Genomic DNA, 5,920 nt, shown 5'->3' with positions numbered 1-5,920 from the left:
GTTTGTTTGAATTCGTGGTAATGCCATTTGGTTTATCAAATGCACCGAGCACATTTTAAAGGTTAGTGAATTCAATAGTGACAATTGAAATAGATCATCAACCCTTAATTGGGTTAATTGTGGTCACGTGTCTGTTGTTTGTAACGTGTAGTTAGTTAGAGGTAGGTGAACAGTTTGAATATACAAGAGAGGTTTCTTAGCAGAATTTCACAAAACATGGACGTGCTTCAAAAAATCCGATGGATTTAGATTAAAAAAAAAAAAAAGCAACGGAGGCGGACGAACTCGCTGGGAGTAAAAAAAGGGACATCATTTGCAAAGCATGTATCGATACTTCTTGCGCTCTTCTCCTTCTCAAGCTTGAGAAAGACCTAGAAAAGGGAAAGCACAGCGTTCCTGCTACCATGTCGTCCCGGGGCTCAAAGATGTTGCAGTATATTAACTACAGGATGCGTGTTACCATTCAGGACGGGCGGCAGCTGGTGGGCAAGTTCATGGCCTTCGACCGCCACATGAATCTGGTGCTGGGCGACTGTGAGGAGTTCTGCCGCCTGCCCCCAAAGGCCGGTATGCCAAAGGAGGAGCGTGAAGAGCGGAGGACGCTCGGCCTGCTGTTGCTTAGAGGCGAGGAAGTGGTGTCCATGACCGTGGAAGGCCCGCCTCTGCAGGAAGATTCTAGAGGCCGGCAGGCGGCGTTGGCACAGCCAGGCCCTGGTGTAGGAAGAGCTGCTGGTCGTGGCATCCCCACGGCACCGCTTGTCCAAGCTCAGGCTGGCCTCGCCGGCCCTGTTCGTGGCGTGGGCGGCCCTGCCCCAGGTATGATGCAACCCCAGATCTCTCGTCCTCCTGTCCCCCAAGTTTCCGCTGGGCCCATGACATACCCAGCCCCTGCTGCCACTGCTGGTGGACTGTTGCAGGGTATGCGCCCCCCACCTGCCTTCTCCATGGCCCCCCAAAACCCAACCCCCAACATGATGCAGTCAGGCGCCCCTGGCATGCGCCCCATATCTGTTGCCCCTGGCTATCATCAAGCCCCCCCTCGCCCGGGCCTTCCACCCCCACCCATGGCTGGCCCTGGCATGCCTCCACCTCCCTTCGGCCAACGCCCCTTGGGGCCCCCCCCTCAGATGATGAGAGGCCCCCCTCCTATGGGTGCCCCTACTCGTCCAGGCATGCCGCCGCCCCCCACTGGTCCCCCCAGACCAGGCATGGCTCCTCCCAGTGGTCTTTCCATGTATGGTGCACCTCGTCCTGGCATGCCGCCCCCACCTCCTCAGCAACAGCAGCCCCCGCAGCAGTAGCTAATGCAATGCATGGCACAGAGTTCATGTTGCACTCCAGGAGCATCTTAACAGGTTTTTTATCCTTATATTACTCAGTAGGTTGGGATTGGTTGCAAGTTTTGGAATCAATGTTTGAAACTACCATGATTTTAAATGGAAGCAGGTGCATCGTTCAAAGTGTACTCTTTAAACAGGAGACTCGATTATTTAGACAAGTCACAGGTTTGTATGCAGGTGACATCTTAATAGCTTTTTTATCCTTATATTATTCAGTAGGTTGGGTTTGCTTGCAAGTTTTGGAATCAATGTTTGAAACTACTGCGATTTTAAATGGAAGCTGGTGCATTGTTCAAAGTGTACTATTTAAATAGGAGACTCGATTATTTTGTCAGGTCACAGGTTTGTATGCAGGTGACTGTTACCTTCTTGCACTATGATGGTATGGTGTCTTTATGGTGAATTTTGACTAAATTCAAAAGGGAACGTTTAATGTCTTAAATCTTGCAGCACCTACTGAGGTCACAGGTTTTTATGCAGGTGACTGTTACCTTCTTGCAGTATGATGGTATGGTGTCTTTATACTGAATTTTGACTAAATACAAAAGGGAACGTTTAATGTCTTAAATCTTGCAGTACCTACTGTCAGAGTAGATGAATGTGATTTGATAGTGAGGTATACTCGAGTGCAAGTATGGGTGTCACAAAGATGTTATACTAGCTATCTGCATTTGGTGCTCATGCATGTTTCAGGATTGAGATGCCAATTGATTCTTAGCTTTTTATATGGCATTGAATCTCCATTCCATAGGTTTGATGTAACAATTTTTGGAAAGAAATCTCGAGGTGTGTGTGGGCGTCTTATCTATTTGCAGTATTATGGTGTTGTTTGGTGTTGGGTTTTGCCTTTTGTAAGTATAAGTTGAATGCGAGATCACTGCTCTACTGATGTGCTATATTTTATCACTGAAGTTATGATATGTGCCTTTCTAATGATTTATGGCTCAATGGTAAAAAATACTATGGTGAGGCTTTTGGTTGTCTTGTCGTTGTATTTACCAGTGAAGTTATGATATGCGTCTTTGTAATGATTTATGTCCCAATGGTTAAAAATGATATAGTGAGGCTTTTGGTTGTCTTGTCATTGTATTTGATATGACATAGCTGCAGGCAAGGAAGATTTGGTTCAGCAGATGTGCAGAGATAGATGCAGTGTGGGTGTTACCTTATGGTGGGAGGATTATGGAGCAAGGATTCTTGAGCTTCGGCATCTTGTCATTTGTATTTTGACCCAAGGAGCTAGTTCCTCTTCTATTGAGCAATTGTGGAGTGTATTTAGCCACATAGCCTCAAAAGAAGCGGAACCAACTTGCTATACACAAAGAACCAATGATTTGGTTTATGTCTGCGCAAATCTGCGACTACTTAAGTCAGCTCTATAGTTTGGAGGCAAGAGGGTTTTGTTAATGCCCACCCTTCTTTAGATTCAGATGATGATGCAGTGCAGATGGACATGGGCCATGATGATGAGATTGGGAGCTCTTTCGGAATAGTTGATGATGATTTAGTTGTTGAACTTGACATTTGATAAGTTGTACATCTTTTAGTTTTTTGTCATTTGACATTTGGGATTTGCTCATCCGCGCTTTGTAGCTCTTGCGCATTCCGCCTCTCTTTGTATTGTTTGAAGTTTCATAAGTTGATTGTGGAATCTAGATCTATTCTATTTTTCTTGAGTACTCAAGTCTCATGATAAATGGCTATGTATAATGTATCTTGTTGGTCATGTTTTAAATGAAAGATCAATAGCTTTATATATGTATATATATATTGACGTGGTGTTCTTGTTCCCGTCCTTTTCCCTAATCCCTAGTCTCTGTATGCTGTTCTTGTTCTCACTTTGGATGGCACGGGCCGTTCACATTCCCACTGCGTTGTGACTGCTTGAATTAGACATTGCTAGTTTGGTATGGCTCTCATATGGACTTAGCCTTCCTCATCAAGCATGGTGTGACACCTTCCTAATAGGACTTTTTGAACTTCGGTTGTGTTTCCATACATTACAATTCAGTGATCACTTAAATACATATTTTAATAATATTGATTCTTGTTATGAAAAACCATTGATTTGAAGTTGTAGAAATGATTTCTTTTGATGCTTCCAACATATTGCTATTGCACTTGTAGCATTTTGATCTAGAGAATGAGGAGAGGGGTGTGGGGGAAGTTCTAGTGTCGTGTGTATCTTGTAGGATCTAATAGTTAGGATTCTAAAGAGGATGGAACCTCTCCATTGTTGTTGTGCAGAGAGATGAGAGAGAAACTCAATGTAGAGTGAATTGTTATATTTTGAAGTACACCAAGTATGTGTCTAGAGGTTGCAAGCCTTATCTTCTGTCTCACATAAGTTGCATACACTAATAAGACAAGTGGCATACTTGCCCCCATTTATGGGTGGGTTCACACAATTAGATACCCTTACCTTGAGGTGTTCACACCTAGAACTTCTTTGGTGGAGCCGAGCAGTGTCGATGTTGCATCTCGGTGTTGTCGAGATGATGTAGGGTAGTTCTACTGCCTTTGGTGTTAGACATATATTAATTTAGTCCGAGGCACCTAGGTCCCTGCCCGCGCACACACTAGTAATGTCCGGTCTAGGCCTAAGTGCCTTGGACTAAATTAATATATGTAGTTCGAGGCACTTAGGCCTAGACCGGACATTACTAGTGTGTGCGCGGGCAGGGGCCTAGTGGGCCAAGGTCCAAATTAATATATGTCTAACATTTGGTACCCATGGGGGTGAAGATAATTGATGTAGGAAGCATCAATTTTGGCATAGAAAGCCAACTTTTGGCAATGCCCCAAAATGCAAGAGGTGCAAACTCTTAATTGTAGAGGGCTCTTACAAGTTCTTGAAGGCCTTAACTAGGTACTTGGCATGCTAATAGGAGTCCTCACCTGACATAGTTTGAATACCTTTGGTTAGGGAAACCTCAGTTTTTCACGATTGATAATTTGGGCAACCTAAGGAGGTCATATGCCTACCAGAATTTTCATGTATCTTCAAATCATCAAGGAGTATAGATATTGTAAGTTTCACCGAGTTGTAAGTGGTGTTGCCAAAAATAGCCCTAGAAGCCCGATGGTTAGGCTTTGGAGGTCAATTTGAGCAAAATCCTTATAGCAAGAAACGAGGGTATATGTTTGCACAAGAGTATGAGATGATTTATTGTAACAGAAAGTAATGTTCAATGGCAACCTTTTATGAGAATCGTAAGTACCTCTATGGGTAATGTTGCTTGCCTCTTGTCCAAATGCCTTTTCAATCTTCGTTGTACACCGCACATTCATCATCAGGGTGTCTAATATGAAACCACATTGCTTGGCCTGCGCTATCATGGCTGTCACTTGATACATAGTACCAATGACAATAAGAGAGCCATTGTCATCTAGGATGGTCTCACAAATCTTAAGCAATAAAGGCTCGTCTCCATCTATGTGGCATAGACCTAAAACATGAGACTTTGTACACAACGTATACACAATAACACCTAAGGTCTTCATGTTGAAAAATTCCTCTTGATCACTCACATATACAAAGATTTCATGGTGGGATAATATCATTGGGATAGCTATAAATGGAACCTCTTGTGGGCAGCCTCACTGTAATACAATCACACCCCGTGCTTATATTGACACCTTTAATATTAAAGGTATGGTTTGTCTACGATTTGTAACATATCAAAAAGACATACTAGCTCCTCTAGACACTCTTAGCATGGCCTATCTTGAAAGGATCCCCAACAAATGCTCTTACCTTGGAAAATCAAGTCTTGCTATATCATGTTGATAAGAGTTACACATACATGTAAAAGACACAATCCTTACACGTGTTCACAATTGATTAGTACACCTGTGTGATGAGCGTTGAGGCTTCTATCACAATAGAGGGACTAGCACTTTGATGTTGCAACATGCTCGGAACACCGAGGACTATTGTAGAGGGTGTATGGCGTGACACTCCTACAAAAAAGCATACATTTTGTAAACGCATGCGCTACACATATATATTACATTATCATTACTATTTAGTAAAATCATACTTGGCAAATTCATTTGGATTGGTGTTAGAACACCTAGGCTAGGTGGATTATTATGTCGCAATGGTGCATTTGGTGCTTCACCTCTTGCCAAGCTTATCTGGATCCATAACTTATTTGTCTATGTTACGATTCCAACTATGTAATAATCAAATCCCTCACCTCTTGCAAAGCATCTCTGGACCCATAAATAAATCATGTATGTTAGTATCCGAACTATTTAATAATAAAACTAGTCAATAATGCGAGTAAGAGTGCCCTACCTGTGTTGCTACATGACCCACTTCGTCAACTTTTGGGGTTGCTTAGATGGGCTGAGTGTTATCCTCAAAATCGCTTTCGTCATACTCTGATGTAGAGTCATCTTCTTCCTCTCATGCCTTTGCTTCTTCCTCTTCCTTCGTGGCATCCTTCTTTGGCACTTTTGTCCGTTTATCATCATCCTCCTCTTCATCTTCATCAAATCTTGATCTTTCATAAGCCCTTTGTCCTTGTCTTGAAGATGTGATTGGTCACGTAGAATTCAAGTCTTCACAATCT

At 43.0% G+C, this 5,920-nt stretch overlaps 1 pseudogene across 1 annotated transcript; it reads left to right on the top strand.

The window, feature by feature from the left end:
• Nucleotides 1–261: 261 nt before the first annotated feature.
• Nucleotides 262–2,991, top strand: LOC147627189 (uncharacterized; annotated as a pseudogene). Its single transcript, XR_015268456.1, has 2 exons — nt 262–1,355; nt 1,447–2,991. The product of XR_015268456.1 is annotated as an uncharacterized LOC147627189 (transcript).
• Nucleotides 2,992–5,920: the final 2,929 nt, after the last annotated feature.

The sequence above is a fragment of the Cibotium barometz genome, chromosome 21 (assembly GCF_041138505.1).
Source record: "Cibotium barometz isolate CiBa-2024 chromosome 21, ASM4113850v1, whole genome shotgun sequence".
Classification (NCBI taxonomy): domain Eukaryota; kingdom Viridiplantae; phylum Streptophyta; class Polypodiopsida; order Cyatheales; family Cibotiaceae; genus Cibotium; species Cibotium barometz.
Note: the sequence above shows the minus strand (reverse complement) of the source record. Positions and strands in the feature narration are given on the sequence as shown.